We start from the raw sequence: 13,763 nt of genomic DNA, 5'->3' as shown, positions 1-13,763 counted from the left end.
TGGACCGCGGGTGCCACAGTCCCGCGGTCTCCACCTCTCCCTTTTAGTCGCCTCTTACGACAGGCAGGGATTACCGTGGCCGTATTCTCTATTCCCCGGTCCACAGGGATCAAGAAGACTCACCCAGCTTAACAACAACAAAGCGTCGCCCCGCCCGTCAGTTTCCGCCCAAAACATAGAATCGAAGGAGTTTTCAACAACGATCACCGCGGTAATATGGACAAAGGGCGACGCTTCATCATGCCCAGCGGTTTTCTCTGAATCCACAAATCGTTGTTTTGACCCAGTTCCATCGAAAACGAGGGGATTATTGGACGGCATGTCGCACAGAGAAAATCATGTCGAGGAATTGTTGTTGCGGTCTAGAACGCCTATAGAACGTGGCTCTAACGCTATCAATTTACGCTCACCCGTTGTATATCGCACGATATCGCTGCCAGTTCGATTATCAATGACTTCTCGACGAGTCCTATTCGCGCTTACAAAACAATCTTCTCGCGATAAACGCTCAACGACCACCGGTCGTGACACAATATGTTTTTTTATCTCGATCCGTTTACATACATTTTGTTCCCCTCGTGCCACCGTCGCAGGATAACACGGGGGGCGACGATACATTTCCAGATAGCATATGACGCCTTAAACACGCCCATTTGACGGGTGTTTTAGGTCTAAGACGCCTTTAACACGTTCACTGCCAACCACGAGTTAATTCGTAGTTTGTTTACTGGAGGAGGAGAACAAAAAATTAATAAATGAACAGAAAATTTCTGTTACATAAGCCAACTACGAGATAATTCGTAAGATCTTTTTTTTTCAAAAAAACACATTCTATATGCTTTTTGATGATTACTATGTACTATAATTAGAGTTTTTAATAATATAATATGATTAAATTAAATTGGCTTTTTAGACTGGAATCCTGAAAAGTACCGTGGCAGTGAACGTGTTAAGCCATTTTTAAGGCATCATGTGCTATCTGGATTGCGGAGCAGATCGCGATCGCTCGAGTCGATTTTTGGCAAAATCCACGATCAGGAGAGGACAAAAAAAGCGCAACCCTCTTGGTTTCAATGAGGGCGGGGGGAGCGGGTGGTCAGCGTCCGACCATCGAGTGCGTGCGTGTTTGTAAAAATAAAGCGGACGATGCACGTCGATCCGTTCGAAGCAGTGTCCTTCGGCACACGGCAGTGTAAACAATGTCAGATTGTATAGTCCTCGATCCTTCGAACCCGATGAATAGCCGCCCAAAATTTTCGAACCTTTCAATTTTAATATTCGTCCTATTTCCAATCTTATTGATTCCATAGCACAGTGCATTTCGAGTAAATATTGTAACGCGTTCATTTTTGTTTTTTTAATTATCTTAAGGATCGATATCATTACAAACAAGAAACGTTGAAATTTGTTCTTTTTTTTTAATAATTTTTTCTTCTTCCATTAATTCCTTAGATCGTCATCCGTAATCGAAGACGAGTCGTTTAACAATTCACATAAGTGTGGCGTTTAAGGTTCTTACTTTTTTTTTTTCAGTTTCGTGTGCACACCCGTCCACCGTTCGCTAGATCCACAGATCATCGGGATGGATGGAATCGACGGAGGTTCGATGAGCGAGATCGATCGGCAACAAGAGTTACAGTCTATATGTATATACATATACTCTTTCGTATGTAATATACCATCGGATATAATAATACATTTGGGCCTGTGTAGAACAAACATACAGATAATGCAACGTTTGCATAATTGTACAGTATACTATAAATGTATGTATACAATGTACACATATTTTTCAGGTGCTTTCTGTATTTTGTGGAAACTTTCGATTAAGTATGTTTCTCTTTGCACAAAAGAAAGGTACAACACAATTTTGTGCATTTTTTTTTTTTATATTAAATTCCGTTTTTCCATTATGGTTAAGGTTTGCCTCACACGAGACGGTTACGGTAAGAATTATTTTACTCTGTCAATTTGTACGCAGTAGTAAGCATTGGAGGAGAGTGACAACAAACTTTTAATAACCTAATGTTACAGAGTCTTGTAAAATAAGTATAGATTGAAAATAATGTAGGCACTCGATCTTTTTGTGTGATTTCAGTTTCACGTTACGGAAGTCTATTTAATGTATAAAAATTTTATAGTGATTAAGGGGCTGGTGCTTGTTTCGGAAGAAAACAGTTTCCATGGAAGTGTCTAACTATTTTGAGCCGAGCAAATAGTTCCTTACCATACATATCCAATGTGCCGTGTGCAGAATTTCATGTTTTAGCGGACTTAGTAAAAATTTTATAAAAATCCGCGATCATTCTGTAGAACAACAACTTCATACAGATTTCATAATATTCATTCCATATAACATGTATTACAGCGCCATCGCGATTCGTTATTATGATAAATGGAAATTTCAAGACTACCTTGAAGTGTAACCTTTTCAACCGTACTTCAAGAGAAGTAACATAAAGTAATTTAATGGTTTGCATGATGGCATAGTCTAGTAGTAGTAGTAGGTACAAACGGTCTCCCGGGAGGGGGGAAGTGCGATTTCCCCCCCAAGGCCCAGCCGTGGCTCATGGCGCCGGTGGCTATCACACAGCCCCCGCCACGTTAGCAGGGGGGCTGCCGTGGGCATTACCCGGGGCTATTATTTCCCCCGGTTTTCCAACCCGACCAACTTTTTTAGGCCCGGGCCACATGGAGGCGAGGAAGTACTCGCCGGGGGGCGGAGAGTCACTAGGATCGTCCCTTCCCTACCTAAATGAGTGTCTATGGAATATGGTCGTCGGGGCAACCGATCCTTCGTCTCCAAAAGTGAGTACCGGCTCACTCTTTGCTTCACCCACAGACCGAGTCTGTACCAGGGGTGGAATCATCGTGCTTGCGTACGTTCCATCATCGAGAGAGAGCTGTGTCGCCTGTTTCAACCCCCTATCGTACTACCTGCCTATGTCCCGAATATTTCAGGAGCCCCCCCTCCTCTGATACCCCTTACAAATCCACCACCCCCCTCAAGGACAAGGAGAGAGTCCCGGGACTCCGATAGAGATACATGGGGAGGCCGTTCTAGCCGACCTCAAGGAGAGACGTGGTCGGGTTCGGCGATCACCTCCCCTGGGAGCCGCGGTGGACCATAAATGAATCCACCGCCAATATGAATCTAGTCTAAAATCTGTAGCGGGGTATGCGATTTTACAAGAATGGAAAACGAGGTAGAGTAGGTCGCGCCCTCCCCCCACCCTAGATTTTGCAAGGAACGCGACGCGAACGGTAGCCCACCGGACTTCGCCGAAGTTTCTCCGAAGAGGAAACATCAGTTTCATCAGGGACCAGCATCCGCGTTCTGGGTTCGCGAATCTCGCCCCTCCCTAATGGTCGACGCCCTCTCTCTCCGGCGTACCACGGGTCGTTGCAGCGTGTGCCAAGCGCCTTCGTGACCCGTCGACATATGTGTTCCGGGGTCACGAATATTTACCGGCACGTGGGGCCTATTTTTGGTAATGCCATACCTTACGTCCGGCGCTTCGTTCGTGAGAACTGCCTTCCGGAATACGATGACCGCGGGGCTCGTTGGGCCGTGGTCCCGCAAAGACATGCTCTTCATGCTTCCGGGATTCGGTTCGCCAGTATACGCCCCGCTGTCCGGAATCGCATTCGGGCCCCTACGCGTTTTAATCTACTCAAGGCGGCACGTCCAGGCCCCCGAAGGGTTTAATACCTGGAACGGCCATCGCCCCCCTTCCCTCGGGCCCGAATGAGCGCTCCTGGCGTTTGTGTCTCTTACCTCTGTTCCGGTGTCCTCTCGTTGAAGATCCGCCCGGTCCAGTTTATGATCACTCGTCCTTAGTCGCTATCCCGTACGCTATTCGGTATCGGTGCCCTTTGCCCACGAAACGCCGCCACAGGTTTGGATGTGCGTTCGGTGTACACACGCCTGTGCCAACGTCCGCGATCGGACTCCCCGATTCCTATCTTAAATTAGTTTGAGAACGGAGGGGGAGTTTTAGGCCTATTTATCCCGTCCTTGGACAAATATTTCTGCCTACCCCCTCCACGGACGGTCTTCGGATTCCGAGCCCTTGCCACCCCCGGGCTACTTCCCGGAACCCACCCGGTCCGTTGTTCTCCGTGGATCCTATGATTTTTGTCACTGTGATCCCTGTGGAGGGTACTGGCTCTTAAAGAAGAGTTTTCCGTCGTCCCAGGATCACAGCGGAGACCGAGAGGCCAAATACGGCTGGAGTCGACAGGGTTCCCCATCTGTCTTTTCCCCCGTGGTGCCTCTTCACGAGTGGTCTTCGGGAAGCATGTCGGCAAGCTTACGCCCCCTGTCTGCTTTTACCCTCCCGATTCGTATCTCATCATCCCGTGTTTACAGGTCAGATCCACGTTTATATACTACTTGTTGGAGAGCCTGAAGCAGCCTGTCCCCATGGCATAGTCTACCTAAGGAGAAGTAATGAAAATATAAATCTACGGAAGTTTTGCTTTTTTTATTGGAGTATTCTCCTCCGAACAATTCTAAATCCTTGTTTCTTTGTCACCTTATATTTTGGACGTAACCTACGAAAGAATATAATAATAAAAATATTGTCTCGAAAACATTGTACACTTAACATACCTTGCGTCCTGATTTTCGTATTTTAGTTTGTTATAGTTTTATTATTTCAGTAGATACTGATTATTAGAGTCGTTATGCATTGTCAACTAGAGATGGCGTGCAAAATCACTAACGGTGATTTATCACAGTGATCCCCGAATCCCGATCACGGTCGTGATTTAACTTCATTTACGACCGTGATTGCGATTTTTTTATCTTGAGTGAATTTGCTTACTGCGATCGTAATTCCTTGATCTTTAAACAGAAAAACGTATTCAATATGATTTTACGATGAATTACATTACTATTTGTCTTTGTAAAAATCAGTAGAAGAAACAAAAAATTCTAAAAGAATGATTTGCTAGGTAACATGTAGATTATAATTTATAATCATTAATTTATTCATTATTCTTCATTGTGTCTAATTATTTCTTCACTTTATACAATATAACTCGAATTTTTGTTTTGATGTCGTTAATATAAAATATACAGATTACGTGTCGCGTGTAAAGAACTGTTAGGTTTCTCCACCAATCAGAAACGATCACGACAAATCACGAATCACTGTGAAAAATCACCGTGATTGGGATCGAACGTGATCAAATCACGAGTGATTCACAAGTAGCAGTTCACGCCATCTCTATTGTCAACCAGTCGTCAGCGACTATATCGACTGTAACCACTGGGTTCAAGAGAATATATGAGCTCGTACACACTTGGTTGCTGCGACCAACAACTTGCCAGCCACTACAAGAACACAAATGACATATGGGCGACTCGTTGGTCGCGACGACGAACGAAGTATGTCGAACCAAATACATGCGTTCACAACCCAGGCAAGTTTTTAAAGGTGCGTATCCATTTATTGCGTATCCTCGTATCGTATCACTGTTGCGTGATACGATACGAGGATACGCAACAAGTGCATACACACCTTAAAGGACCAGACGTAGTAATGAGCTTCGATACATTGACATGCATTCTGTTCGTCAATCACTACGACACTAATAACTTTCGAGTTGCCGAGTTTGGTCGCCCAATTTGGTCACCTGGTTTTTGGTCCTTCGTCGACCTCGAATGATTAGTCGACAGTCCACAACGGCTTTTATCCAACGGCGGATATTTGAATATGATGTACATTATTGAACTGCGAAGGCGCTGTACTTTTACCTAATTTGTCGATCAATCTTATTTCTGTTTACAAACTTTGTTCACATTGTACACGATTGTAAATACATCATCAGAAATATACGATCTATGATTGATCGTTCAAACTTAGAGCTTCGACAAGCTTCGTACAAATGCGACATGATTCTATTAAAAATAAAGAATGTTTTCTCTAAACTAGAAATTTCACTTATGAGTGTTTTGCCAATCGTCTGTAATAATATCATACAAATACAAATGCTCCATAATTTTCCAGCGAAACGATCGTGTATAATGCGAAGAACACGTTATATTATATATTCATTTTTTCTCTTATCATTGAACACGTAGTTTCCCTCTGAGGTCCAATGTTTGTTCTCTGCTCGTTGATGAAGCATGAATAACTCATGTTATTTAATGAACCATGTATCTATTATGTTTATCGTCTTCAGGTTTTTAATCTGAAAAGTAGGCCTGCTTGATACATTTGTACTATTGCTAGTATGTTCTCGTGATGAAATGTTGATAAATTTTTATGATTAATTTCATACTTTTACTTCTATGCCACCCGCATATGAGTAACACGTCTTTTGGTCTGAAACTAAATATCAATATTTATAAATATCTAATATCCGAATACGTATTATCCGGATGTTCTACTATCGAAAGATTCAAGTATCCAAACGTTTTATTATTCATACATTATATGTATGTCCTTGGACCATTCCTTTTACTATGGACAAAAATAGACATACATTAACGATTAGACTGTTTACTACCTGTTTATTAACTAATGTACGAAACAAATATTAAATAACTACTCATTTTTTCTATTAGAGACTTTATTAGATAGTAAAAGAAATTTAAAAAGAAATAAAATCTTTACAGTTTAAATACTAAACTTTATAATACTCTTTACCGTTATATCAAACATGTTTTAAATTTTTACGATGCAATAGTAAAGAAGTAGAATGAAAGTGATAGTGAAAATGGACTTTCCCTTTGTGAAGTTTCTACAGCAATAGAAAGAAGAACTTACGTTTTACGTTAGATTTAATAAATGAAAGTAGAATATAATTTTTAGCACTTCAACGCGTGATTTTGTGTAACTAAGTTTGTGTAAGATAAAAAATTATATAGGATTTGCAAATGGTGAAGAAAATATTTATATTGTTACGTTATGAATTTTGTCCATCCCCGCCCACTTCAATTCACATTTGTTATAACAACAATTTTTTATAACGACTGCTTTGGAAATCAATGTGTCAATTAAGAAATGTGATATCTACACTACCAGCCAAAAGTATGGGACCTGGTCTAAAAATTTAAGAAAGAAACAAATATTATTCTACAAAGATTTGATAAAAGCAATGGCTACACTGATTTGAAATTATTTGTATATGAACTGGTTCCTCAACATTTATTATATTGTAACAGAACCATGTGTTGCTGTTCCATCAATCATAAACTCTGGTCGCATACTTTTGGCCGGTAATGCATATAAATGTACAACAGAATAGAAATCAGATTTAATATTTTTTTACCCTATCTTGAAATTAAAATTAAGGAAAATGAATAAAGGATGCATTCGAAGAATTAAATACAATAAAACAAACCGAAGTTCAATAGTTTGAAAAGGGGGCAGGGTGGTTGGCAACATGTGTCAGATTTATTCAGTGGTGATTGTACCGACTAAACTAAGATGAAAATAAAAACCTGATAAAATATCGTTGGAAGCTTTGTTTCCTGGTTATTAATACTTCTGTAGCCGGTAATGACCATGTACAATGGTAGTGCACGATCTAAAATTGGAGCAGCGTGCAATTTACATTATAAATTGTATAGCTAGTTACCACAGGGTTTTAACTTTACAATGTGAACAAAAATGAAAAGCATTGCTTTAGAGTACTTTAGACTAACATGCTTGTGTTGGATTCCAGGAAAACACACGACGTTCACTGTTTGAGTGCTAGTTTATTTCTGCCCAGTAAGGATAAGTCGGGGTACATTCTTTGGTCGGCACCCCTAGCGCAGGGGGTGGTGGTGGGAGCAGGACCCTGGTCGGAGACATGATTTTATGGCTCCCAAGGCCCAGGAATCCTTGGCCTTGGGCTTTTCGGCCCAGGGCACGTTCGTCCCCTTTAATGATTCTTTTAGTTAAAACGTGAAAGAGAAAGTTTGTGCCTTCGCTGGCAAGTTGGATGTCGGTACTCCAACACTTGTAGCTAAGGTCAATGTCCCCATTTCTAATCATACAAGAGTTCTGCTATCGCAGACATTAATTTTTACTACTATTTATTTATGCAACAATCAGCAAAAACACTTATTAGATATAAAAGCTAAAGCTCCCTTTATAATTAAATTTAAATAAAATTATTTTTAAAAACATTTTAACTTAATCATAGTTAATCTAATATGAAGTATTATATAAAATGTCCCTATTTCTGCTCAACAAAAATGAAAATGTTCACATTTCTTTTCACGAGCGTGTCCCTATTTCTGCGAAAATGGAAGTGCCAAAACCAAACTTTGACGAACAATATTTAAGATTCCATAAGTTCTTTTAAAGTAAAAACGCAGCGTCCGCGTGTAACTCACGATCGCAAACACAACGCGGCGGCAACAATGGTATTCAATCATGGCTGTCCCCTCGCCTGTGCGCGTTTAGTGCGTCCGTTACGTTGAGCGGCAGGTAAAAAAGAGTTACAATTTGTTGAACAGTGTAATTCGTGAAGTACATGTCATTACATAAAAGAATCATAAACGATTCACAAATAAAATTTAGATTACAATAAAGTATCTATCACATATATTTTAAAAACGAGAAGAGAGAAAAATTATTTACATGATGTGTTTAAAAATATCCTGTTTCTAACTACTATGTAGTTATTTGCATTTAAAAGAAACGCTTCTGTTATAAATTTAGGCACAGATAATACGAAACTTGTAAACATAGTAATTGTGAAGGAAAACAAACTTATGAAATCGATTATATCGTATATTCAAAAATTACAGAAACACTTTGGAACAGAAACAGAATCCTTTCTAGCGGGATAAAGGTGAAAACATTTTGTTTTTCTTAATACCCTACTCGTAAACAGGTACACATTGTGTGTGTGTTAAGTTCCTGCATATTACAATTTGAGTAGAATTCCATTTCAAGGGCAACAGATATCTGGTATAAAAAATGTTGACTTTAGATATTCGAGTTATTTGTTCAGCCATTTATAAAACATCCTGTACAAGAGTGTATTAAACAGTAATACAGCCTGTAATATCCGCTAGAATTTGGAGTAATATATAAGAACAAAACTGTTGATAGTTACCTTTTGTGTACTGTTTCATGAGTGAAAATAAAACGAATGAACGAATAAAATTGAACATGTGACTTTTCTTAAACCATTGTGATTATTTGAAACTGAAACCTGCAATTCTTTTAAATGCCAGCAACTTGATACCTCAGTCAACGAGCAGTAGAAATAAACTGGCCTTAGAGAGAAACGAAGATACATACATACAGCGAGGAAAATACAGAAACGAAGGGGTTCTGCGTTTCAAGAACCTCACAGGAAATTGACATTGCGCAAAGGGATACACCTTGATTTTCACACATTTTCTTCTTTAGACACGAGTAAAAATGTCTGTACTTATCTTTTGACGGTCAAAGACTACGTGCTAACATCAGTTTGATTATATACTATAAGAATAATGCGATCATTTCGATGATAATTTAATTAATGAATCTGAAAAGTATTGTTCCTCAACATTCTTACAAATGTAATCAATTTATGCCCTGTTATTACACTTATAGGATTTTCAAAGAAAGACTGTGATACTTAGCTTGTGTTCAATTACAAAAATTGCGAGGTATAGTGGACTCCTCATTGCCGTGGCAAGGGCTGTAGGAGAATAAAATTCTCGGAAGCGGCAATGTACGGAAAGTCCCCTTTATGCTAAGTACTGCCGTCATAGCCCCGGACCCAACGCCTGCGTAAGAGCTGGATCGTGTTGGTGAGGACGGCGCACGTAACGTGGTGGAAGAGCGAATTCGTGAGCGTGAAAGTACGTGTGGAGGGGAAGTGCTTGACGCGGCAATATAGCAAGTGTCCACTGTAGTATTTTACAGCAAATAATTTGCTGTGTCTAATTTTGCATACATATAAATACAATTTACATATTATAAAAATAAACAATGATTAGGAAAATTAGTATGTTTCGTCACATTTACCTTTTTGGTAAACATATAATTCTTCATTCTTATTTTAAGCCCACATTTGTTCATTTCAAGTATGTTTACGTTTGAATTTGTATTTGAACCTTTCGTATCCGTAGATTGCTATACAGGGTGGGGCAATAACCACTACCACCTCAGATATCTTCGAAACAATAAGGTTCGCAGAAATATTTGTTTAACCAAAATTGCATATAACGAAAGAGAGCCATGCGATGGCGTTAATAGTTTTCTTACAGGTGGAGCTATTGTGGATATTTCAAGGTCTCCACCATTTTGTTAAATGGATCGGTATGTTTTTGTTTCCGTGGAATGATAGAGGAGCTTAAAACGACTTCAACGACTTATTACATAAGGTCATTGAAGGCCATAAAATGTAGAGAAAAGCGATAATGCTTACGGTTTACGTCACTGAAAATAAACACTGTTTGAAGGACACTTTAACACATTGTTATAGGGACATAGATAAATCCGTTTTTTTTAGACCAGTGGTGGTTTGCGAGACACGTAAAAATCCGTCTTTCATTGTCTGCTGGTGGAAGTCGGGTCCCGCATTTATACGGGTTTTTTCACGACGGATTATTTTTTTATTACGCGGCGGTTAAAATATCGCCCGCGCTAGGCTCAAGGCCGCGCGCGAAATGTCCCGACAACAATAACTGTAGTATCGTATCGGCCAACCGGGCACGATGTATCCTTTTGGAGGATGAGTCGATATGCTTTTTATTTATGGCGGATGCCAACAAAATTCTGTAAGAACAAAAAAACTTGTATGAGGAACGATATCCACATCGGTTTCAGCTTTCGCGTCGAACATTTAAAAATGTATGTGATAAACTTAGGCAAACCGGTAGTTTAAATGTTCGTAAAAGTGAACGCCGAAAGCGAATAACGAACGAAGAAAATGAAATCGGTGTGCTCGCAAGTGTGGCTATAAATCCTCATTTTAGTTCGCGATAAATTGAACGCGAATTTGGCATTACTAGGAGGAGTGTACTTCGCATTTTGCACCGTCATAAATTTCACCCGTACCATGTTAGTCTTCACCAACAATTGCAAGGGAACAACTTAATGAATCGCATTGAATTTTGTCGATAGACTAACGGCTAACTTCAGGATCTGAATCCAAACAATGATTTTGTAATTAACACACAATATTCGCAGCGGCAGAGAATATTTCGCGGCGATAGATTTTTTATAGATAAATTTTTGCGAAAAGAATAATTTTTTATTAATTCAATGAATATTTTGTTAGGCCTCCCTGTGTTCTAATGGTTGACAATCTCTTGGCATATTTCAAGGGAAACTCTCTACCTTTCAAAATATTAACAGAAGAACTATGACAAGTTGATATATGTTAGCAGCGAGAACTGACAACAGACTGTAACTTTTAGGCAGAAACATAAAATGTAAACTATGGACCGCTCAGTGGCTCATTATAAATCTTGTCACCTGTTTTAACATTCCTCTGAACTGTCCGACAAAGGATCATGTGGATCATAAAAACGTTTAAAAGAAATAGTTTTCGCAGCAAGTTGTAATAATAAACGTTGCTAATACTTTTAGCCAAGCCTGTAAGTTATGTTAATCACCTATTCCTAGATGTTAGACAAGGAATTGATAGCAATGTGCTACTGGGTCGCTTTCCAGAAGTTCTCGACACAAAAAGTAGCACAGAATAATATATAATAAAATATTTATATAAGCCCAGTATACTTTATTTCGGTTAAAAAAATTCTAAACAATCATCACATTGAATGTTTATTGTATATTGTATATTTTAGGATAGCCACGGGTGTGTCTTTTAAAGTAACTGCATCACAACTAATAAGAATAAAGTTTTATTCAAACAAAAACAAGAACTAAACGATCACAAATAATAACAAAACTATAACAAAACGAAAACAGCTGATAAAAATAAGCAATACAATAGTAATAAAACTATGAGGTATCAGACGTTGTTAACGGTTCGGCGGTTGACGATGTTACACGAGAAAAATACATGTCTCGTTTTCCCAAGACTTTCCCGAAAAAGAGAAAGTTCTCCCTCAAGCACTTGGGAAGACGGCGACGTTATTCGAACCTACTCTGAACCTCTGCCATGCAGATAGGTCTGCCAAGGCAAACACCGAAACTGTAAAGGTCTGCTACAATATCTATTCCAATCGAAGAAAAATTGAAATACTATGGCTTCACATGTACAACTGACAACAAGTATTGCCTCACCTGTGCGCTAGTGAAAAATTGTCGAAATTCAATTTTCCATAACTTTGTTAATGTTCTCCATAATATCTGTATAAATGAAAAGTAAATTAAATATTGAACCTTTTATTTTTTGACATTTTTATTTTATTTAAATCAGTGCCCAAGGGGTAAAATTTTTCCTTATAAAGGTGGTTGTCAAATTGTGAAAATTTGTTCATGTTTGAAAACGAATGTACCTCATAGACAACAATGTTCGCAATTTTGGCGTCGTATAGTGTCAGAAATTATGATCCTTTGTCTTCAAAATAAGCCATATTGCACCAAATGGATGTTTTTTAACAAAGTTAAAATCACTTACAAAAATGCCTGCCTCTTTATGGCTTCGTATCTTTTGTTCACATCGTTTTCCAGCAATGAAGTAAAAAAATTTACGATATTTGTTTAACAACAATACAAGTAAAATAATATTACAATCACCTAATAAGAAATAAAAAATAAATAGAAATGAATAATTCTGTTTCAATTAAAACACGGCCACGACACAAAAATTACTGCAAGCTTTGTATAACCTCACGACATGGACCTTCCGCACAGGTTTTATTTTCTCTAAATTGAAATCCGAATATACCACTTTTCGGAAAGGAAGGAAAGAACTACCCATTGTAGTAGTATACCTTGTGATGCAGTCGGCACCAATTTCTCTAGTTCTAAATTAAAGCTTCTGCGCCTCACCTTAGATAAGAAACTCTCCTGAGTTCCACCACTTAAAAAATCTCAAAATCAGTTGCGTCAACGCAATCAACATATTGAAAAGTCTCGTCTGTAAAGACTGGGGAGCTGAAAGGAACGTACTCGTAACTACGTAGAGGACATTTGTACGGTCGAAAATGGACTACGGCACTACGCTATGTAACTCGGTAAACAAAAGCACCTTAAACATATTAAATCCCATTCAATATTCTTCCCTAAAAATAATCTTGGATGCTTTTAGCACCACATCTACAGCTAGCTTGCAAATTGAATTATCCTAGCCTGCACTAGATAGTAAACGTGAACTACTGGACTATCATACGCCTTCTCAGTGTCAATCTCCCCTAGAAACCCTGACAGCAATTACATATCGATATGCAACTCACTAACAAACTTTAGCAGGTAGAAAATCACCTCCAAACGCTTCTCATTTAAAATACGAAAGATCCTACGGAACTCAACGTAACCTTTCCAAACATGGAAGAACACTCTCCTTTCCTTTAATCCCGTGGTCTTCCATTGAGGCTCCTCTAGGTTCACCTTCCGATAGTTACAAGAAAAAGGGCGTCAGTATGGGTTTCCATACACTCAACACCGTTCTCCAGGACTATAACAACAAAGCAATTCAATTCTCATATACAGAGTGTTCGACAACTAGTGGGAAAAAATTTAAGGGGTGATTCTTTGAGGCAAAATAAGAAGAAAATCAAGAATAATGAAATTGCGAAAAATGCTTCGTTTGTTAGTTACAAGCGTTTGAAAATGGACCCAAATCACGGCAAATATTGTAGATTTTATTCATTATTGCAGGTTTTATTAAATATTGTAGGTTTTATT

The sequence above is a fragment of the Dufourea novaeangliae genome, unplaced genomic scaffold (assembly GCF_001272555.1).
Source record: "Dufourea novaeangliae isolate 0120121106 unplaced genomic scaffold, ASM127255v1 scaffold277, whole genome shotgun sequence".
NCBI lineage: Eukaryota > Metazoa > Arthropoda > Insecta > Hymenoptera > Halictidae > Dufourea > Dufourea novaeangliae.
Note: the sequence above shows the minus strand (reverse complement) of the source record.